General features: G+C 45.2%; 1 protein-coding gene and 1 long non-coding RNA gene across 3 annotated transcripts in view; one reads left to right on the forward strand and one right to left on the reverse strand.

Moving 5' to 3' along the window:
- Positions 1 to 718: 718 nt before the first annotated feature.
- On the reverse strand, positions 719 to 5,241 carry LOC116580590. 2 transcript variants are annotated; one of them, XR_004281719.1, is made up of 4 exons: positions 5,150 to 5,241; positions 1,267 to 1,323; positions 883 to 1,021; positions 719 to 794 (listed from the first exon to the last, which is right to left on the reverse strand). It is a non-coding gene; the product is annotated as an uncharacterized LOC116580590 (long non-coding RNA). The 2 variants fall into 2 exon arrangements; XR_004281720.1 differs by having other exon boundaries at positions 727 to 794; positions 887 to 1,021.
- Positions 5,242 to 5,464: 223 nt separating this feature from the next.
- LOC116581439 overlaps positions 5,465 to 23,758 on the forward strand; it is a 152,982-nt gene continuing 134,688 nt past the window's right edge. The window contains exons 1-2 of the mRNA XM_032328620.1: positions 5,465 to 5,697; positions 14,458 to 14,547. The gene's annotated coding sequence lies outside the window, so the exon portion shown is untranslated. The remainder of the gene's footprint in view (positions 5,698 to 14,457; positions 14,548 to 23,758) is intronic.

Below are 23,758 nucleotides of genomic sequence, written 5' to 3' on the forward strand. Positions count from 1 at the left end.
GTAACCGTGAGGACAAAACTTGTTATGACAGGGGCATAGGCAGCAGCAGATGCATTTTGAGGATCCAAGCACTTTTAAGGGCATAAACTCAGGATATTCTTCCACACGAGTGACACCCTCCCCCCCATGTGTAGTGTGTAGAGTATCAGTTTATCCCCTGTGCCCTCCAGGGGACTAAAGCCTGGTGCTTTACACACAATGGTCACAGGGTTAAGAGTCATTCCCCCAAACCTAGAGGCAGTCATGGCTGATGCTGGAATGGAGACATAATTCAGTCTGAAATATCTACCTGTGGGTCAGGCTAAGACACATATCCCAGGGCTACTTTAAGGAGGGCCCCAATCCCATACTCCTGTTCCTAAATGCCAATTATTATTGACTTAGATTGGTTATGTATAACAGAGCCTTGAAGAACTCAGCAGATGTGGCACAAAGCTATTCAGCTCAAAGTGCAAGCTAGCCAGCAGGCAGCAGCAAGTCGAAGAAGATACTGGCCGGCAGCAGCTCATAATGCATGCTTTCCAGCGGGCAGCTAAGCCCCCTTTGCAAGCCAAAGCAAGAGATGAAAGACCCTCACTGGTGGGGGGCATTGCCTAGACATCCTGCTAACAGTGCCACTTCTTGTGGTCACCCGAAGCAGTGGGATGGACTCCATCAATCAGAATTTGGTTCGCACGCACACACACACACACACACACACACACACACACACGAGGGTATGACAAGGTTTATTTCTCAAATCACAAGGCTTTCCGGGGTTAAGAGGGCAAGTTTCCCAGATAGGTTCAAAGTGTCTGGAGAGAGCAAACCATGGAGGCTGTCTTGGCTTTTATGGTGGTTAGGGGGTAGGGCTGGGGTGAGGGCTCCCACGCCGCCACTCACCCACCAGGCTTCTGTGGTGTGAACATCTCGCTGTCACCAAAGGAAGGAATACCCAGGCTTGCTTATCAGCTCGCTGAGATATGAGTCCAAAGCAGAAGTGGTGGTGGGGGGTGCAGGGGGGGAGGGTGGAGCTTGAAGCCTGTCAAGGTCAAAATGAAGAATGGAATCAGGCTCTTTAGTGCAGATACGTTATCTCCTTTAATTTCCATTTTACAGATGAGGTAAGGGCTTTATACAGTTAAATAGGCCACGTAGTTATTAAAGAATTAAAATAGACAGTGGGTCTGGAAGTCAAACCCAGGCCCATCTGACTTCCCAAACTGTTCACTTGGCCACTGTGCTACACTCCCTCCCCAGAGGAACGTGAAGTGTCCTACCACTCACAATCAGAGCATCTCAAATGTCACAAAGGGAGTATCAGTCGTGCCTGGAGGGCTCTATCTGTAAATAAGGAGTTGGACAATGTTAGAGTATAAAAATAGTGGTAAGGGTGGGAAATACGGGCCACTTGGGGCTTGAAATATATGCTAACTATAATCTCCTTCCTTTGGTGTGGTTGCTCAGAACAGCTCACGACAGGGGCGCCTGGGTGGCTCAGTTGGTTAAGCATCTGCCTCTGGTTCAAGTCCTGATCCCAGGACCCTGGGGTCGAGCCCCACACCACCAGGCTCCCTGCTCAGCGTGGAGCCCGCTTCTCCATCTGCCCCTCCTTCCGCTCATGCTCTGTCTCTCTTTCAAATACATAATAAGATCTTTTAAAAAAAATTTAAAAAAGAACAGCTCACAACAATTCCATTCAATTATCTGTACAAGCAGCGAGAGGCCAGTCAGTACTAACTGTTGAGTTTCTTAACCTCAGAAGGGGAGAGGGGAGAGCCAGATTCAGGGCCTTTGAAGAGTGGCAACTGCTCTGTGAATCAGGTACACACATACATGCACGCATGACGCTTTTCTTCCATTTTTCTTTCTGTTATTTGAAATAGAAGTCATCTTGGAAAAAAAAAATAAAAGTTGTGGTCAAATGAAGGTGTTGTTTCATTCCAAACAATTGCACTGTGGAATGTGATGGTGGCCCAGTAAGGTAATACACTAAGTTTACGTTTGTCAATGTCAATACCTAGATTAATTTCTCTGATAGAAATGAAAGAGGGTTGGGGTGCCTGGGCGGCTCAGTGGGTTAAAGCCTCTGCCTTCAGCTTAGGCCATGGTCTCTCGTTCCTGGGATCGAGCCCTGCATTGGGCTCCCTGCTCAGCGGGGAGCCTGCTTCCCCCTCTCCCTCTGCCTACTTGTGGTCTCTTGTCTGTCAAATAAATAAATAAAATCTTAAAAAAAAAAAAAGTTCACATTGCCATAATGCTTAAGGAATCGTAAGCTTAGCCCATCTGGGATGTATCACTTAATAAAAGCATGAAGCAAGTTTTGTATCCCTTGACTTTAGCTTCATTACTGAACCAAATGGGTCACTAAAGCCATAATGGTTCTTGGAATGAGAATTACTTGTCAGTGGGTGCATGGAACAAAGCCCAAAGAGCACCTTCCTTTTCAGCATTCCCATAAAGTATCTTACAGTGTAGGTATGTTTCCTGAGAAGAAGGTTAGATTTGAAAAGGATGAAACTTCCCCTGAACTTGCCTTTGTCCCTGCCCCCCAAAGTCAGATGTGGGACTTTTCTCTAACTCTGCCTCTCACATTGCCAAACAACAGAATAGCTGTGCAATAGGGCATGTTTTGGGAAAAACCTGTGCCCTCGCAGTAATCAAGCTGGTTTATGATTTGGAGCAGAGACACCAATAAAACAGTGTCTCTATCAAAGAACCTCATCGGCTCTAAGAGACAGACATTTCTTCCTGATATTTGAAAGCAGGAATGCAGCTACTGCTTTGCCTCAGCCTGCAATTGCACAAAAATGCTTTACACTCTTCAGTGTGGAGCTACTTCCCTTCATCCTTTATGTGCCCTTTGGTGTCATCAGAAGAAACATCCTCTTTTGGTGGGTCCCTTTGGAGACATTAATGGCTGAAAAGTTTTTTTTTTTTTTTTCCCAGGCATAACTTTAACGGGAATAAAACCCTGGGCATGGAAGGGAGCATCTGTGATGCTCGACAACACATGGCTTTCTTCCTTTGGTGGAGACGTTGCATGCTTCATTACTATCTACGTTGGCATCAAAGCCTCGGCCAAAATCTTGAAAGGAGTCTTGTCTAGTGTCGGAAAAGCTGGTCTTTTCAGGAGTTTTTGTCCCAAGGTGCACGCATAGTATTACGTTTATCTTGTTTAAACACAAGTGTGTTGCCTTTCCAGAAAACAATTCCCCACCTCTTGTTTGAGTATTGAACAGAATTTTCACCTTTTTTGAGGGAATAAAAAGCCCTCTTGCAGAACAGTGTGGCAGCAAATTCTTTCACTGCTGGACTTAACCTGGAGGGTCTTGCCAAGTGAATGAAGCAGATATTTCCACTCAAGTTCCTTCAGTTTCCGTTAGGGATGCTGCAGAAAAACTGTGAGCTCTTTCAGCCTCTCCAGAGTGTACAAGATGGAAAAGAAGGTGCTTCTGCAGACTGGAGTTGAGAATGATAAGCCTTATTCATTTCTTGGTGTGTTAAATTCTGAACACACTTAGGAATGCTGAGGAACTAAATACGTTCTGGTACCAATTCCAGTGTGGGCGGGGTATTCCCATACCAGCAAGCAATTCTCTGACACAGCTGGGTGTCCTATAATCCAACTGAATTCAGACATCAGGTACCTGGAGATAGCATTAGATCCCACAGGTTAAGGCTCAGTCCTACAAGACTGCCTCCTCATTACTTCAGATGTCCATTACTTGTACTTCTGACCAAATGGCTAAAAATCAGAGATTCCCAAGAGCTCCTCTTCAGCTTCGACTGATTTGCTAAAGTGGCTCACAGAACTCAGAGAAATATTTTGCTTACTAGATCACCACTTTATTATAAAAGGATGTAATGGGGCGCCTGGGTGGCTCAGTGGGTTAAAGCCTCTGCTTTCAGCTCAGGTCATGATCTAAGAGTCCTGGGATCGAGGCCCACATCGGGCTCTCTGCTCCATGCAGAGCCTGCTTCCTCCTCTCTCTCTGCCTACCTCTCCGCCTACTTGTGATCTCTGTCAAATAAAATCTTTTTTTTTTTTTTTGAAGATTTTATTTATTTATTTGACAGACAGAAATCACAAGTAGGCGGAGAGGCAGGCAGAGAGAGAGAGGAGGAAGCAGGCTCTCCGCCGAGCAAAGAGCCCGATGTGGGGCTGGATCCCAGGACCCTGGGATCATGACCTGAGCCAAAGGCAGAGGCTTTAACCCACTGAGGCACCCAGGCGCCCCCAAATAAATAAAATCTTTAAAAAAAAAATGTAAAACTCGGGAACAGCCAGATGGAAGGGTTGTGTAGGGCAAAGTCTGAGGAAAGGGGCGTGGAGCTTCTGTACCCTCTCCGAGCTTGGCACCTGCACGTGTGCACTAACCCAGAAGCTCTCTGAATCCAGTCCTCCTGAGTTTTTACGGCGGCTTCATTAGAATAGTGCGATTGATTAAATCATTGACCGTAGGTGACTGATTCAACCTCCAGCCCCTCGCTCCTCTCCGGAGCTGGAGGTTGGATTGGAACTTTCCCCAACTCTACTTTTTTAAAATTTAACTTAATTTTTTTTTTATTTAGGAAAGGGGGAAGGGGCAAAGATTTCTTTATTCATTTGAGGGAAAGAGAGAGCACGAGGAGGGGGAGAAGCAGAGGGAGAGGGAGAAGCAGGCTTCCTGCTGATCTGGGAGCTGTACCTGGGGTTCGATCTGAGGACCACGATGAGATCATGACCCGAGCCGAAGGCAAACACGCAACCATCTGAGCCACCTAGGTGTCTCAGAGATAGAGAATCTTAAGCAGGTTCCATGGCCAACAGGTGGCCTACCCCGGCTACCATGGGCTGCCAAGGGGCTGCTGTGGCCTGATCTCGTGAGATCATGACCTGAGCCCAAATCAAGAGGCATATATTTAACTAACAAGCCACCCAAGGTGTCCCTGAAGGTTTCAATCCTCTAATCACAGGGTTGGTTCTCCTGGCAGCCAGCCCGCATCCTTCTGTGTGGGTCCAAAAGGTACCTGGTTCACATAACAAAAGACACCTTGATGGCTCTCATCACTTAGGAAAATCCCAGGGTTTTACGAGCTCTGCGCCAGGAATGGGACAAGATCAAATATATATTCCTTATTATGAGTCATAATATCACAGGAACTCATTTGAGGGTGAGAAAATTACCGACAGGAAACCTCATTTGGAATGGAGTTGGGAGGCAGGGGGAGCGCTCACTCTCCACCACTCCTTGTCAACCGCAGACCCAGAAGGAAGAGATGAAGAACCTCGCCCCAGGGAAGGAAGAAGGGCTTGCCTTCTGCCCTGGCAACAGCCCAGCCAATGAGAGACTCTCACAATCCAACCAATGAGAAGCCACTATACTCAGAACGCCCCAGTTTGCGCCAATGGATTCTTCGTTTATAAGAGCTCCGCTAGTTCCGCCCCTTTCCTCTGGTTAAAAAGAAACCACCACAAAAAAAAAAAAAAAAAAAAAAAAAAAAAAAAAAAAGCCTCTCCTCTGTTTTGAGGAGTTTTAGGAATAACAAGTAGGAAAGTAGGATAAGTTTGTTTTTGCGGGCAAAACACCCGGCAGGTTGATTTTGTAAGGGTCCTGTTACCTGGTGACCAGAGGTGGGATCCGGAGAAGACCCCCCAGACAGCTCTGAGGCGGGCTGAGGAAGCGGGTGCGGGCGCCCGCAGAGCCGGCAGAGGGGGGACCCCGGGGCCCGAGGGTAAGTGTTCTCCGACGTCCGGAGCTCTGCTCTCTCCGTGTCTGAGCTCGACAGGCTGTTTGGGTCGGTTGGTTTTCGGGTGAGAGGGAGCGGGCTGGGGGAGAGTCGGAAGCCCCAGCAGGCTCTAGGCCCGGCGGGAGCCGCCCTCGGGGTTCAGGTCTCCCGACGCTGAGACCGTGACCTGACCGGACATCAGGAGTTGGCGCCTACGGGCCACCTTGGCAAGAAGGCCCAGTTGGTTAAGCGAGTGAGTTCAGCTCAGGTTATCCTCGGTCCTGGGATCGAGTCCGGCGCGCGGCTCCCGGGTCAGCGTGGAACGGGCCCCTTCCTCTGCCTGCCCCTCTCCTTGTGCACGTGCTCTCGTGCTCTGACAAAATCTAAAAACAAAACAAAACAAAAAAGAAAGAAAAAAAAAAAAAGAAAGAAAGAAAAAAAAAACCTGGCGCTTAAGCAGTTGAGCCCCCCAGGTGCCCCTCTGCAGCTTTTATTTAAGTCTTTGCCCTTCCTCTGTGTCCTTGGTTGGCTTTGGGTCCTGTTCCTTTTTTGGGACCGGCTTGTGCCCTTTGGAATTGTGCTGGCCTTTGGTCTGATCCCTCTGGAACCCGAGTGTCCTTGTGGAAACGGGGCTGTTGAGGAATGTCCCCTCTTTGCTCTAAGAAATGGGATCCTGGTCATCGAAATGCTTGAAGATCACCTCCTGCTGGGGTGGCGCTGGTGTTTTTAAAAACTGGGGTCCCTCCTCGTGCACATTTCTGAGGAATACGACTCACTTAATCAAAAGTAGTTTTAGTCCATCCATGGCCATTATGGGGGGGGAACTTCCGAGCTCACCTAACTTGTTTTACTTATTTTCTTTTAAAAGATTTTATTTATTTATTTGACAGAGAGAGAGATCACAAGTAGGCAGAGAGGCAGGCAGAGAGAGAGGAGGAAGCAGGCTCCCTGCTGAGCAGAGAGCCCGCTGCGGGACTCGATCCCAGGACCCTGAGATCATGACCTGTGCTGAAGGCTGCGGCTTAACCCACTGAGCCACCCAGGTGCCCTTATTTTACTTATTTTAAAGATTTTATTTATTTTATTTGACAGAGAGAGGGAGATCACAAGTAGGCAGAGAGTCAGGCAGAGAAAGAAGGGGAAGCAGGCTCCTCCCCGCTGAACAGAGAGCCCGATGCGGGGCTCGATCCCGGGACCCTGAGATCATGACCTGAGCCGAAGGCAGCGGCTTAATCCACTGAGCCGCCCAGGCGCCCCATTTTACTCAAAATTAAATGAGAAAGCCGGGGCTCCTACAACAAAACCAAACAAACTGAAGGAGATACCTATTGTAAATTGTTCCTTGAGGCTTCCAGATGTTTTCGGGATTCTAAGTTTGCCTCTTTGCAGGATAGTATGTCTAAATTAACTGAGGCAAACAAATAATTGAAAGAAGTCAAAATGTCTCTTTTTTTCTCTTCGTCTCCTCCTGGGTTTCCTCCCACTTGGCAGCCACCTGCGCTCAGGCCGTGCCTCCTGTGCCATTTCCCTCTATTCTCTGCCAGACTCCCCTTTCCTTGAAACCTCCCCCTGCTCCCTCTTCTCCTGAACCTGTTAAAACCTCCTCTTTAAAGTTGAGTCTTCGGAGAATCCATTTAAATACTGAAAGAGTGTTTACAAAGTTCCTTACTTTTTTTTTTTTTTTAAGATTTTTTTATTTATTTGACAGAGATCACAAGTAGGCAGAGAGGCAGGCAGAGAGAGAGAGGAGGAAGCAGCCTCCCTGCTGAGCAGAGAGCCCGATGTGGGACTTGATCCCAGGACCCTGAGATCATGACCTGAGCTGAAGACAGAGGCTTTAACCCACTGAGCCACCCAGGCGCCCCCCTCTTTTTCCTTTAGATGTTGAATCTATCAGGGTAGTATTTAATTCTGTGTTTATTCGTGGGCTGAGGTGATTTCTTCTTTACTGTGTTTGGAACAGCCTGCTTCTGGAAGGAATCAGACCAAAGGACCAGGATGGAATGGGAAATTTCGGGCAGTTCAGATTTAGTTAATTTGGCAAACCTGCTTGCTCATACCCTAGATGAGTCCACTAAAAGACTGCGAAAATCCTCAAATTTTTCAACTCCAGCAGGTGAGGGCCCCTAAACAAAACCAAAACCCTTCTAGTTTCTCTTGTTACTGCAAAGAGCCAGGGCACTGGCACAAGATGTTACATATTTGAGCATCCCAGGCACCTTCTGCCCTCTGCTCAGTCTTTCCGGTGTCCCCTCAGTTCCCAATGGTGGGCTCCAAGGAACTTCCCAGTCCTATTCCTTGTTGTGGAGAGAACATTTAGAATGAATCTGCCTGTGTCCCTGGTTAGGCTGGAGCTACCCTCTCAGTGCCCAACCCCATTGTCGTAAAGCAGCTCCTGCCTCAGGATGCTAAGACAGTTCAAATACTGGGGGTCTCTGGTAAACCTCAACAGGTTCCTGTCTCTGAACCTATTCCCTTTAGTCTAGGTCCTTTGAGAGAGAGGCACCCTTTTCTCCTTAGTTCTCAGGTCCTATTCATTTATTAGGCCAAGACTTCTTAGAAAAGTCTCTTGTCATAATTTCTTCCTCTCAAAAGAGGAAACTAATTTTGGAATTTAACCGTAGTAACCAAAATAGCCAACCAGGGGAATTAAATGGCCCTTTGACATCTTTTCTTGCTTCCATCTCTGATGTTGCCCTGTAGCTGAGTCTGGGGACCCTGATCATTGATTCCTGTTGGATCAGCTGCCATCTTCTTTCTGGGCAGAATCTACTATGCAGCGCCCAGCGGGATTCAGGCAGATCCCTCAAAACCTCTTCTCAGAATGAATCAATAGTCTGTAAGGAAGTCCTCCAAAACAGTGAGCCAATATAGATTACAAATCTCAAGGTCTCATTATCCCCCGCACTAGTAGTCCCTGTAAACACCCCATTTTACCTGTGAGAAAATCCAGTGGCTGAAGATGGAGGTTTGTCTTGGACCTACTAGCAATAAACATTTTATCCCTCGACACCCTGTTTTCCTAACCCCTATATGTTGCTGACATCCAGTCCCACCGAAAGCAAATTTTTCATTGCAGATGATATGTGCAGTGCATTTTTAGTATTCCTGTTGATAAGGATAGCCAATATCTTTTTGCTTTCACTTGGTAGGAACAGAAATGCACCTGGACAGTAATGCCTGGGGGTTTCACAGAGTCTTTACTTCTCACAAACATTTAAAAGCTGATTTGGTTGATAGAAAGTTTTCTGCAGGCTCTACTTTGTTAAAATATGCAGATGATTTGCTTCTCTGCTCCCCTTCTGAAACCTCTTCACAGGAAACATTATTCACCTATTGCAACTTTTGGCCTTAAAGGGACACAAAGTTTCCAAAGAAAAATTGCAGTTTACTCAAACTCAGGTTCTATACTTAGGGCATTTGATCTTGAAACAACCACTACATTTCCACAAAGATGAAACCCTTCATGACTGCTTAACTCCTGACAGATTACCTTTTCACTCCCTGTGGAAATTCACAGGAAACTCCTCAAACCAAAGCAGATTTTTCATGGTATACTGATGGTTCTTATTTAAATGGTGAAAATGGTAAATATGCTGAGTATGTTTTTGCATCTCTTTGAAGTCATTGAGATGGCAGCTTCATCTTTTGAGACTTCAGCCCTTACTCTGGCATGTACTTTAGCCAAGAAGACCCTAAGTATTTATACCAATAGCTGGTATGCTTTTGGGGTAGTTCATACTTTGGAATATTATGGAAGCAACAAGGTTTCCTTACCTCCAAGTGGTATAAAATTTGAAATGGCTCCTAAGGGGGCACCTGGGTGGCTTAGTCAGTTAAACATACAATTTTTTTTTTTAAGATTTTATTTATTTATTTGACAGAGATCACAAGTAGGCAGAGAGGCAGGCGGGGGGTGGGAGTGGGGGGGGGAGCAGGCTCCCCGCTGAGCAGAGAGCCCGAAGTGGGGTTTGATCCCAGGACCTTGAGATCATGACCTGAACCGAAGGCAGAGGCTTAACCCACTGAGCCACCCAGGCGCCCCGCAGACGTCCAATTCTTGATTCCATAATAGGAATCAATGATCAGGTCATAATCTCGGGGTCCTGAGATTGAGCCCTGTGTAGGGTTCCACGATGAGCATAGACCCTGCCTGATTGAGATTCTCTCTTCCACTCTCTCTGCCCCTCCACCCCTGCTTGTGCTTTTGCTTGGTCTCTCAAAAAAAAAAAAAAAAAAATAGGGCTCCTGTGTCTAAAATTTATTAGATGCCATACTTTTGCAGGTTCCTGGGTATTCTAGACTCCAGTCCTTGGAGGCAGAGTAAACCACCTTCCTGAGATTTCTGCCTATAACATTTCTGCCAAGGAAATGTGTAGCCAAACCTCTGTCATGCTCCAAAGGGATGTTCTTTCAGATGATAATTTGGAAAAACTGACTAGAGATACCCAACTATTGTCCCTAGAGAGGGAAAAACAGTATTGGAAATCTAATAATCATTGGCTCAATAAAAAGAGAGAACTCTGGTTTGGACCAAGTAACCATCCATTCCTGTAAGAAATTCTAAAATTCCCATTATTCACCACTCTGTGTGCATTAAACCATTGGTCTACTGACAGAATGCTAGCATTTTGGAACCAGGGTTGATGGGGAAATATTAATAAGGCTGCAAAAAGTGCCTGCCTTACTTTCCCCACCTGTCCCAAATATAATCCGGGGAAACCTTTTCGTATAGATTTCATATAGCTTCCCTGTCTCATGGATATAAATATGTTTTAGTCATAGTTTGCATGTTTTCTTAGTGGACCAAAGCTTTCCCTTGTAGATAGGCCAATTTGTCTGTAGCCAAAATTCCATTAGAAAAGATTATACCTACCTGAGGAACTTCTCCTGAACTTCATAGGGACTGGAGAATCCATTTTGTTGGTCAGGTGTTTCAACAAGTCTGTGCTGTTTTGGCTGGTTTTACAACACTTCCATTGTGCACACTATCCTCTATCCTCAGGGTTACTCAAACACACTGATGGCTCCGTGAGATTCAACTGGCAAAATGTGTAGAGACCCTCCAGATATTTTGGGTGAAAGCACTGTAATCGTCCTTCTAATCTCAGATCCACCCCATTTGGAACTCACTCTCACCCTTTGAGATAGTCACAGGGCGACTGATGTACTTGGCCCCTCTCTCCTTTGACACATAGCTGATGAAAAGACTTACGTTTCAGTATCATAAAGGCCTTATTGCTTCTATTAAAATAGCCATACTTTGGTGGAGCAATTTTTCACCGTGTGCTTCCAGGAGACAGTGACCTTAGGCATTCCTTCTTGCTACCGAGAGATTTCATCTATTAGAAAAGACCCCCCCTCCCCCCAGATTTTAGCCTTGATGAAAAGCCCTTATCAGGAAGTGCTTTGTGCCACCAAACTGGAGGGAACAAACTCTTGGAGTCACATGAAATATCTAAAGAGAGCACCCACCCCTGACTGGACCCGCACACCATCTGGTGACCTGAAAGTTAAGATTTCCCAGAATTGAGGCAGGCGATGTGTGACAGCTTTTCCAAGATGTCAGAAGAGACCTATGTATCTTTTCTCACTGGTGTTTCCTTTCTTTTGTGGAAAGATAATGCCCTTGTCTGCATTTCCCAAGCTCTGGTGAAAGGGAGAAACCTCCTTTTTTTTTATTGCAGTCTTTAGGGAATAGCCTCATCTTGAAACCAGGACAAATTCTTCTTTCACATGTTTTTCCTGAAGGGTTAGAAGGTTCCAGAATCCACGAAAGTCATCTGAACTATTTACCAACTTGGCATTCTCATCCACAGTCATGATTTTTGAATTTATAACTTTACAGACTATTTTGAATAATACTTGGTATAAATAGTTCTTTTGGGGTAACAGTACTATTTAAAGATGTCTTCGAAGTTGTACTGTTTCGTAGAAAGTTCATCAGCGATTGCTTCCTGTTTAAACTTGCACTGCATCTTCCCAGATGCACCCGGTCTATTCTTTCTTTCAGGGTGCTCCCGAGGTGGCCACTCTTCTCTTACGGCCGCTCTAGGTGGAGACCTCTGGGAGGCATACACGAGTCCAGATTTGCCTCCATAGGGAGAACCATTCTTCCTGAGGTTGGAGTAAGTCCCGATAAGTAGTTTGGTTGCCTACTTTCAGACCAGAGTCCTGATTTAGAACCATCTTACAATTTGGAATGGTCATGTTACTTTTTCTGTTGTATACTTTTTTGAAGTTTTGTATTTTGTTGCCTTTCAAACTTAAAAAAAAAAATGATGTACCCAATAAGGTGATGCTAGCTCAACACCTTGAAATGATCTCCAAGGCTTACCAGTCTTGGATGACAGATGGGAAGGGCCTGAGAGTTTCTCCCTCCTAAGCTTCCTTAGTACTCAAACATGGCCTTATGTAGTTTCCAACTGCTGTTGCATGCTCCCTCCAATGTAGGACGTGAGAACCAGGAAAGGTCCTCCTCGGTGCTGAGGGACAAAACCACTGAACGTGGAAAATGTGACTCTTGGTCAGCAGTGCTTTTCAGAGTTCTCCATCAAAGGGAGGGGAGGATGTGAAAATTAATAAAAGGAAACTCTGTTTAGGTTGGAGGCGGGAGGCTGGCAGAGGGAGCGGTCATGGCCAGCACCAGTCAGCTGCAAAGCCAACGGAGGAGTCCCGGCTTACAGGGGCTCCTACCTTAGCTGCTGCCTGCTACCCGACTGCGGCAGGAGGAAGAAAGGCTTTCCTCCTTCCCTGGCGACAGCCCGGACAAAAAGAGGCGACTCCACTTCAAACTCCCAGTTTACTCCAGGGGACTTTTAGTTCAGAACAGCCTCCCCTAAATCCCCCTTTCCCCTTTAAAAGAACACTTCTTTTCTTTGTTCTCCAGACTTGCCTGCGGTTTTGCCAGTGCTTGTCCTAAATTGCAGTTCTCTGCTATTCCCAGATAAACCCATTTTTGCTGGTAAAAGAACTGGCCATTTTATTTTTAAGGTTAACAGGAGTTACTCAGACCATCTTCAAAAAAATTTCTTTTTAAAGATTTTATCTATTTGACAGACAGAGATCACAAGTAGGCAGAGAGGCAGGCAGAGAGAGAGGAGGAAGCAGGCTCCCCGCTGAGCAGAGAGCCCGATGCGGGGCTCGATCCCAGGACCCTGAGATCATGATTCATAAGGACTTCTCTCATCCACCTAGCCTCATTAACTTAAGGATGAGAGAAAAAAAATTGATGTAAATTGAATGTTAAAAATATTTTGGAGAATTTGGTATTTATTGACACAACCCCACTCTAAGTTAGCCAAGTGAGTAATAGGATTATTAATTTTTTTCGTTTCCTGTGTGTTTCTGGGGTTCAGGGTTTTTGTCTATGCAGGTACCATTTAAATGAAAAAAACATTTTTTAAAAGATTATTTATTTGTCAGGGAGAGAGAGCACACAAGCAGGGGGAGCAGCAGGCAGAGGGAGAAGCAGGCTTCCCGCTGAGCAAGGAGCCCAATGTGGGACTTCATCCCTGGACCCTGGGATCATGACCTGAACTGAAGGCAGATGCTTAACCAACAGGTCTCCCTTAAATGAAAATTTGAAGACAATTTGATTTTCATGCCAAAGACCACTCCACAATTACAACTTTTATTCAGGCCAAGAAATTGCAGAAATCTCATTAAAATGAGATTTTGAGAAGAATTGAAATTTTTTTTGTTTTATTTTAGATCTATTCCCTCTACCACTCAAATAGACCTTGAATCTTAACGTGTTATAAAAAATGAGGCCAAGGCTTTTTTTTTTTTTTTTAAAGATTGCTTTTAATTTTTCTTCATGTGTAGGAAATACATTTCCAACATAGAAAAAGAATGTAAATGCAAAAGTTTTGGTGTATGTATTTCTGTGTCGTTTTCTGGGAGGAGGGGCCTAGATTTTTCAGCTTTTTCAAGGAGTCTGTGGTGCTCATAACAGAAAGAACTGGAAGCATATGGCCAGGTTGGGTGCTGCGACCTCTTCGCCACCTGGTTCTGATGACGCCCAGTCACTGGTTGGTTAGGCTCCAAGGTTCTCAGTACGCCTCTGCACCTCAGCCAGCTACGCTTTTAATCCAGAAAACTCAGGAGGGTTCATCAGCCCTGTCCCTGGTCCTTAAATCAGTCCTTGGTCCTTAAATCAGTCAGTACAGCAGCGAAGTTCTACATGAATCTCCCGAAGGTAAACAGATTTCTATTTAAATGTTATTGTGCTCATTAGCATCAGCTGTTTTCATTATAAATATGCTGAGATGTTCTTTTCTAATCTGGTTTATAAGTTATGCTTACTACTTTGAGATGTTGAAAAAATATATATATATATTTTTTCTCAATCCTGTGAGGAGACTTTGCTGCCTTTTTTTTTTTTTTTTTAAGATTTTTTATTTATTTGACAGACAGATCACAAGAAGGCAGAGAGGCAGGCAGAGAAAGGAAGAAGCAGGCTCCCTGCTGAGCAGAGAGCCCAATGTGGGGCTCAATCTGGGATCATGACCTGAGCTGAAGGCAGAGGCTTTAATCCACTGAGCCACCCAGGCACCTGACTTTGCTGCCTTTCTAAGTGGCCCCTCTGGCTGTGTGTCCTCGGAGCTCCTGCTCTTAGAAATTCTGGTTCCTTTTCCACCCCGAGGATTTCTTCTTTGAGTCCTTTATTGGCATAGTCTTCCTCCTTCCCACACTGCTGTGTGGCTGTCCTTCAAGATCCGGTACTCACACTTTCCTTTTTCCTTTCTGCATTTGTTCCTGCAGAGTAGCCTGCCTCCAGCTTCTACCGGCCGTCCTGGCATCTCCGGCAGAGGCCTCTGCTTTGTACCCTGCAGCCTGGCTTCCTGAGGCCTGGTAAGTTCTTGTAGCTGGTCTGTGCTTTATTTCAGTAGTACTGTATTGACTTGATGGCTGCCTTCCATGTTTGGCAAGAGGTACTGGTTTCCAGTCACATTAGTTATAGGAAGTTTCCTATTTAAAAATACACTTAAATGATGGGGTGCCTGGGTGGCTCAGTGGGTTAAGCCTCTGCCTGCAGCTTGGGTCATGGTCCCAGGGTCCTGGGATCGAGCTCTCTGCCCGGTGGGGAGCCTGCATCCCCCTCTCCCTCTGCCTGCCTCTCCGCCTACTTGAGATCTCTCTCTCTCTGTCAAATAAATAAATAAAGTCTTAAAAAAAAAATACACTTAAGTGAAAAGCGAGAAATTGATGGAAAACAGGAGCTGACAGACTTTTTCTATAAAGGGCCAGATAGTGAATATCTTCAGTCTTGTGGGTCACATGGTGTGGGTCACATGGTCCCTACTGCAGACTACTTGATTCTGTTGTTGTAGGCTAGTACACGAAGGGATGTGGTCGAATTAGGCCTGCAGTTAGTTGACCTTGAGTGAAAGGAACTTACTGTTAAAATAAGAATTCAGGGAGTAAGTAGAGGAGAAATCGTAAAGCCAGGGTGTAAATGCCTTAGGATTGAGAGACTTTGTTCAGTATGTGTTCTTGGTCATGACTCTGTATATTGGGGATGCTCCAAAAACACTCACCCTCTGTCGTGAAGGAGCTTAGGCTATCTGGAGAGACCAACAAAGAACGGATGATTATATTAGGCTATAGGGATGCCCTGAGATGTGCCACCGGGTCAGGGGATGTGTGCATGTGGGAGAAGGAGAGGCTGTGTTGGTTCCGAACAAACTGCCTCTTTCCCCACCTTCTCTAGATTATTCACCTGTATGTTATCATATACTTCTTGCTAGCTTTTGCCCATTTTACAGATAAGGAAACTGAGTTTCAGAGGGGTTAATGAATTGTCAGAGATCACAGAGCTGGTAAGGGAGGGGTTGGGATTTGAACCATGTAGTCTGGCTCCAAGATCGATGTGCTTAGCCACAGTGCTCCCATGCCTCAGTAACCTTGAGTGAGGAACTGGTTCTTCCACCAGAGTGATTCAGTATAGCAGAAACCAGCCTAATCTTTGGCACGGTGTCAGCCTATGCAAATGCCCTGGGCGTCCTTCCGGTCACAGTACCCCTGCAAAGGTGGCTCAGAGAGTACATGGATGAAGCTGGGCTCTTCACCTGCTCCAGAGGTAGCCTGAGGACTTGCTTACCAACCACAAGCTCTAGGTTTCTGTGAAAGTGGGAGGCCCCCAATCTGTTTGTCAGCTGATATTTGACGTGTTGAGGGACGCTTGCCTGCTTATGGGACTAGACTACCACAATAATAATAATAATAATAATTGGTAATAACAATAATGCTGCACTGCTGTATGACTCACTAGGTGTTAGACACTCTCCTAAGCATTTTGCATGTATAATTAATTAATCCTCATACCAACCCTTTGAGGAGGTGTATGAGTTCCCTGTGGCTGCTGTAACAAGTGGCCACAAACTGGGTGGCTTAAAAATAACAGATGTTTATTTTCTCTTAGTTCTGGAGGCTAGAAGTCTAAAATCAAGCAGTTGGCTAGGCTGTGCTCCCTCTGAAGCCTCTCAGGGAGAATCCTTCCCCGCCTCTTTCTGCGTCCGGTGACTGCCCTTGCTCCCCACCTTGGAGCTGCATCACTCCCATTTCTGCCCCTGCCATCACGTGGCATAATTTTTCATGTGTTTTCTGTGGCTCCAAATCTGTCTCCTCACAGGGACACTGGTCACCCCACTGAGATGCTACCCTAATCCAGGAGGCTTAATTTGATTCTATCTGCCAAGATCCTGTTTCCAAATAAAGTCACAGGTATTGGGGGTCAGGACTCTCAACTTTTTGGAAGGCACAATTCGACCCATAACAGGGAGGTACTATTTCTTTTTTCTAAAGATTTTACTTATTTGAGAGAATGTGAGAGGGAGCATGGGAGGGAGGAGGGTCAGAGGGAGAAGCAGACTCCCCAGTGAGCAGGGGGCCCGACGCCATGGGGCTCCATCCCAGGACCTTGGGACCATGACCTGAGCAGAAGGTAGATGCCTCACCGTCAGAGCCACAGAGGCGCCCGGGTGGGTACTATTATTATTTACATTTCACAAATGAGGATCCATGGCCCTGAGAAGTTAAGAATCTGCCCAAGCCAGACAGCTTTGTTGGCCGAGCCTGGATTTGAACTCGGGTGTTCTGAGAGTCTCTGCCCTCACTGTGCTAACAACGGCTTTGGCTGCAGAGCTGCGTGGCCCCGCACTTCGGTCGCGCCACGCCCTCCCATAGCATCTGGTGACAACGAACACGCACTGAACTAGCTGAACAGGAATGTCTGAAGCCCCGTGGCTGTGTCGGGGCGGCTCCCAGGAGCCTGAGGAGAGGTGAGCACTTGGCTGTGCACGGGGGTTCTCGTTTATCTCAACGGGAATCAGGTTCCCGGAGCGGCTGGGTGGGCACATGACCAACTCCTGCTGCCACCCGGGTAATTGGTTTTCTGTGTTCATTTCAATAATGAAACATATTAAAGGAGGCTGGAGATGCGAGGGAGATACTAGCATTGTGGAAGGAACAAAGAGGTTTTAATGTGTTGAGTTGGGTTCTGGGGAAGATGAGGGACCCGATAATCGAGTATTAGAACAGACAAGATTATGCAGTGGCCCTGGCACCATCCATCACCGCCCTCATCCTGGGCGGGCGGCAGAACAGAGTCTGCCGAGATCCCGGCATTATCTCCGCAGTTTATTTACATCTCAAATCAGGTTGCACTGACAGCAGCTAAAGAAATTCCAGGGAAGAGATGTAACTACATGATCTATTTCCTACAGAAAGTGCAAACACAATACAGACTCTCTGGTTAAATATATCATCCCAGAAATGACGCGACCGCTGAATGCTTGTCTGTACTTTACACTGCTTGTCGCCGCGAGACCGTTACATACCCTCTGAGACTCTTCTGTACTCCGCCCTTCTGTCTGCTCCTGCACAGTCTCCTCGCGCCCCCCCCCACCCCTCAAAATGTCGGTGTTCCCCAGGGTCTGACTTCCACATTATTTCCTTCTCTCCATATTTGCCGGGACAACCTCATTTTCTTCATGGCTTTCACTACTGGCTGGATGTGTACTGGGGACTTCCAGACTGGACCTTCGGAGATGCCCAACAGTTGTTTTTCCCGTCATCAGTTATTTAAAATCTTTTTTGGACAGGTACTACATTTTCACAGTTAAAATCCAGACAGTATGGAGAATCTGCCAAAATTCTCCCTCCCTTCTTTGCCTTGTATGTGCCTAGTTCCTGTCTTCATAGGAAAGCAATGTGGTTTCTTAGTACTCCTTCTAGAGGTTCTTTACATATATATATAAAAAAATACAAATATAAGTGCTAGTTTTTTCTCATTTTCTCCTCAGATGTATCCTATTACACATGTATTCTGCATTTTGCTTTTTCCACTTTTGATCTTTCCATGACAGTATTTAGAGAAGTTCATTCTTTTTTCTTACCTTTTTAAAATGTACAGTTGTACAGTGTCCACTTCTCTGGCTGTCCCATAATTTATTTAACCAGTCTTCTACTGGTGGACATTTGAGTTGTTTCTAGTCACTGGCTGTGGTGGTTAATTTTACATGTCAGTTTGTCTGGGCCACAAGGTGTCAAACATTTGGTTAAACATTATTTCTGGGTGTGTCTGTGAGGGATTTGCTGGATGAGATTAATACTTGATTTGGTAGACTGAGTAACATTGTTCTCCTGGGTGTGGTGGGCCTCATCCAATCAGTTGAAGGCCTGAGGAAACTAAAAGGATGGATAAGAAAGAATTCTCTCTGCCTGTCTTTGAGATGAGACGTTGGTCTTCTCTTGCATTTGAACTCAGACTCCAACTGCAACTATACCATTGGCTCTCCTGGGTCTGGACTTCTCAGCCTTTATAATTGCGTAAGCCAATTCCTTATAATTTCTCTCAATAGATTGTTTTAGATAGATAAATATGGGAAGATACAGACATAATATAGACATAAATCCCAAAGGCGATCTGGATATATTATATGGTTTTCTCAACGTATGCCTTTCTAGCACCTCTTGACAGGTAGGAGGATTCCCGAGAGAGAGAGGCAGGCCGGCAGTGTCAGTGAGGGGTGGAGGGGTTGCTGAAGACTTCCTACCCAGGCAGGAGAGCAGCACTGCCTTGTAGAAGGGAACATTCTTTCCAGGAGAAGGAAGAGAGAGGGTTAGGGAAGGAAGAATCCCTGGCTGGGCCTTCTGATGTTAAGAACCATCATGATCTTGATTATTTCTTTTGGATTCTGGGAGGAGGAACCTGTGTGTCTTGTTATTATAGAGCACAAGTCCTGACCCACTGTTACAGACTGAATTGTGTCTCCTTAAAATTCACGTGTTGAAGGCCTGACCCCCAATGTGACTGTAGGTAGCGCCTTTAGGGAGGTGGCTAGGATTACGTGACATCATAAGGATGGATCCGTGATCTAGTAGGACTGATATCCTTGTAAGAAGAGGAAAAGACACCAGAGTGCTCTTTTTGCCTCCATGTACACAGAGGAAAAACATGGGAAGACACAGACTGAGGGCAGCAGCCTATAAGCCAGGAAGACAGCCCTCACCAGAAACCACCCTTGGCACCTTGATCTTGGACTTCTAGCCTCCAGAACCATTAGAAAATAAATGCTTATTATTCAGTCCACCCAGTCTATGGTATTTTGTTATGAAGCCCAAGCAGACTAATATACGGTGTTATTTTTAGTTAACTTTAATTAAATAAGGAAGAGATACTTGATTCTCTCTGTTAAAAAAAAATTAAAGAGTTTTTAATCAACACCTCCTGTCTTGGTTCTTTCAACCAGTAGTTGGCAAACTACAGCCTGCAGTCCCAATCTGGCTCTCTCTCTGTTTTTGAAATAAAGTTTTATTGGAACACAGCTTATTCATTTATATATTGTCTGTGGCTGTTTTTGCCATATGCGATTAGGCACAACAGAGACCGTAAGGCCTGAAAAACCTAAAACATTGACTGTCTGGCTTTTTATAGAAGATGATCACCGACTACTGCTCTAGACCATGTCCGCAAGTAAGCACTGGTAACAGGTGTGAATTATTTCAACTTAGCACGGTGTTACCTGGGTTGTGTGTGTTACAGTAACAGTGTCCTATCCTTCTGGGAGTCTTGGATTTGTCCCTGTGGGTAGAAAGATCTACTTCACAGTTTTAACTGCTGCCTGATATTCTTAAGTATGAACATACTTGTTTATTCTATGATTTTATTAATGGACATTTTTGTTGTTTCTTTTTTCTTTCTTTTTTTTTTTTTTTTGCACAAAAATTGTACTATAACAAATATCCTTAGGCACATGTGTAAGTGATTGTAATTGATGTCAAGACTAGAATTAGTGGGTCATGAGGCAGATACATTTTAAAATTTGGTCCTACTTTTTTTTCTTTTTTTTTTTAAAGATTTATTTATTTGAGAGACGGGATGGGGTAGGGGCAGAGGGAGAGAATCTCTCAAGTGAACTCCCTCCTGAGCACGGAGCCCAATGTGGGGCTTGATCTCCAGACCCTGAGATCATGACTGGAGCTGAAATTATGAGTTGGATGTTTTACCCGCTGAGCTACCCAGGCACCCCACCCCTGGTCTTACTTTTTCAGAGATGATGCATTTATGCGATTCAGGGGGCAGGGGAAGATCTACAAGGTCTGCATTGCAGAATCTCACCCCCAGCTCTTTTCTAATCTGTTCTGCAACCCCCTCAACGCTTACAGATATTAGTTTCTTATATGTCCTTTTAGGGTTTCTTTATCAGTAAAGCAAAGAAGAATAGATATTCCTATTTTGTCTTCTCTCTTACACAAAAGGTGGCATCCTATCTTTTTTTATCTCACGATTTTTTCACTTGACAGTATTTTCTGGAGATCTTCCCCTAACTGTAAATCTTCTATAAGTTTATGGGGCATATGCCCATGCCTTTTGACAGGGTATTTAGTATGTGTCGTACTTCTTTATGTGTATGTACCATATTTAACTAGTCCCTTATAGAGGAGCACTTTTGCTCCTTTTGCTGCTATACAAACAAGATAAGCACATTTTAAATTTCAATAGCTAGGGCCATGTTACCCCTCAGAGGGGCTGTGTGGTTGGCACGCCTTTTTTTTTTTTATTAAATTTTTAAATTTTTTTATAAACATGTAATGTATTTTTATCCCCAGGGGTACAGGTCTGTGAATCGCCAGGTTTACACACTTCACAGCACTCACCATAGCACACACCCTCCCCAATGTCCATAACCCCACCCTCCTCTCCTGACGCCCCCTCCCCCCAGCAGCCCTCAGTTTGTTCTGTGAGATTAAGAGTCACTTCTGGTTTGTGGTCGGCACGCATTTTTAAGGAGCTAGAATAGCAGATAGTTGCTTGCTGTGTGAGCTCCAGCAAGTTCAAACTCTTGTCGGCCCCCAGAGCCCGACATGTTTTGTCATATGTCCTTGCTACTCTCTTCACTGTGACCTCCCTTTCTGCACTTTGTCTCGCTGACTCTTAAGATCTTGCTCGGAGTTGTGCCTTGAAAATCTGGGAGGCTGTCCCCAGCCCCTATAGGTAGCGTTGATTTATTTCCTCTCTGACCACAGAAGCTTGCCCACATTCTATTTTTGCACCTCTCACATTGTTAATTTTATTTCTTTACCAGTCATGTCTCCCTTTCGTTGTGGACTATTTGAAGTGAGACCATATTTTTAGTCCTCTTTGTACTCCTAAAACCCAAGACAATGCCTATTGTGGAATGGCTGTGCAGTAAATGTTGGCTGGATGAGTAACTTAACAAATGATCACTAAAAGCAGAGATGAACCCACCAAATTGAATTTGGACAATGAATCCATGGGTGTGTTTATCCACCAGTCTGCCAGTCGTGCAGATCAGCTTATATGCATGTACTGATGGAATTTCCATGTAATTTGCATGCTGGAGGGGGAGGCTGCCAATTCGCAGAGGATTCTTCTAGGCATTTGTCATTCATTAGAGAACATAAGCTTGCATTGGTGTTTATGCAGCACAATGTCAGCCAATTAGAGGAGATTGTAGCTTTGGAAACAAACATCTGCTTGATGCTGGGTAAATAATATTTAGAGTCTGGTGTTTTGTGACTGTCTATATGATTAATTTGAATCCCATATAATTTAGTATTAGACCATGTGGGACTCACAGAGATCATGCCCATAACCCAGGTTATGGCCGCAAAAACTGTACCTGGCATTTCCTACCATGGCTGCAGGTACCAAGAGATGCTTTCTGGTTGAGGTGACAGCAGGAGCTAGAAGTAAGCGTCTCTTCAGTGGTAGCCACCTAAATAAAGAATAATAGAGATCGTCACCTGTCTCCAAGTTCGATCCTGGGTAACCGTTCTGTAGACAACTTATGGAGTACTGGGAGAACGAGACTGTCTTCTGTCAGCCTTTGATAATGGTTCTCCTTTCTCCAGGGTGAAGGAGGTTTAAAAAATGTGGTAAGGAAAGTACCATTGATCAAGTTCCTTTTCCGTGGCAGGTTCTTTTCTAGGTGCTTTTCTCACCTTTTTCCCATTTGTAGCTCACAGCACTCTGGGGTCAGAATTTTCAGTTACTATTTTATAAAGAAGCAGATTGGGTCAGAGGGACTTGTCCTGGCCTTTCAGCTAGTAGGCAGCTGTGTTGGGAGTGAAAGCTGATCTGCCAAGCCTCCCAGGAACAGCCCCCCGCCCCAGCGTTCTGAGAGCATGTGGCCAATGGTATTTGGCAGAGCCATTGGCTGTGACATAGCTTTGATTCTCTGCAGATAGTGCTGGGTGGATTGGCTGTGAACTACGTCTCTCTTGCTTCCAAATAAAATAATTAACTGCTTTGGTATCTTTGTTCATGGCATTCTTAAGAACATCCCCCCAGTGCTTTGTGTGGTGAGTTGAGGGACCTTTCGAATAGCCTGCTCCTGGTGGACACGCGCCTGGAGCAAATGATGGCCAAGAGGCCAAGAGGGCAGGACCTTTGCTAAGCTGAAAGTGCTGCCTACCGTTTTGCATAACCATCATCAGAGTTTAAAAAAAAAAAAAAAAAGGCCACTGGGTTTCAACGGAATCATCTATGGAACTTTAAAAAAAAAATATGCATGTCTGGTCACCACCCACAGATATTCTGATTCCATGGTTATTTTAAAGAAGCTTTCCATGCTATTCTGGTGCCCGGCCAGATTTTGGAATCTACAACTTAGTCTATGGATCATTTGAGTCAGGAGAACTTGAATAAGGATTGCTTGCTTTGGGTACATCTTTTCTTGATCATATCAAAGCAGCCTTTCCCGCTCCCTTTCCCTCCTTCCCTCCGTGCTTCCCTCCCTGCCCTCCCCTGTCTTCCTTTCTCTCTCTCTCATACATTTTTCGCCAGCAGTTAGAAATTCTTAAAAGCTTTTTGCCACAAAACCATCTGCTGGAGAAATCTCCCACTAGGTTCCAAATGCCAGACTGTTCTCAGTAGCAATTTTCCTTATTATTTTGGGGAAAAGAATGAATTACATTTCTTCCCTATGAAAGAAAATACTTTAAAAATAAAAATGTTCATTATGAACCCGTAGCAGTTGCTTCTATTTTTGAAAGAAATAGTTTTATTAGACACGTGTTCTGTGAGTTTACTTCAGTTTTCCCTCCTGGGCTTGATTTTTGCCTCAAGGTTTGAATGTGTGGACGAGGACAGTGCGGGGATGCTGTGTCGGGCTGTGGCGACTCCAAAGGGACACCAGTTTGGTGCAAAGGATTGCAGGATGTCTGTTGACTTCCTGATGCCCACACACTTGATGCAGGCAGGTCCTACAATGCTACAGGCCTAGCTTGAAGGTTTATATGGGTTGTCGCATTGCATAGTCCTCTCCCAGTTCAAAACCTTTCCCCATTTCCATGAAAAGTATTTTATGGCAAGTAACAGGAGTGTTCTTAAGGGACTTGGAGAGCATAAGCCTGAAAATGCTTCCTTTGCCTTCATTGGGAGATGGTTTTCCTTAAGAGTGTCATTGGATGATCTGCTAAGCCTTTGGAAATTTGTTTACTATGGCAGATGGCTAGCTATCCACCAAGAGCTCACGATCCCCTTTTGACAGCATGGACTGCTTGTGGGACCAGGGACCACAAGACACAGCTTCCC

The sequence above is a fragment of the Mustela erminea genome, chromosome 20 (assembly GCF_009829155.1).
Source record: "Mustela erminea isolate mMusErm1 chromosome 20, mMusErm1.Pri, whole genome shotgun sequence".
Taxonomy (NCBI): Eukaryota; Metazoa; Chordata; class Mammalia; order Carnivora; family Mustelidae; genus Mustela; species Mustela erminea.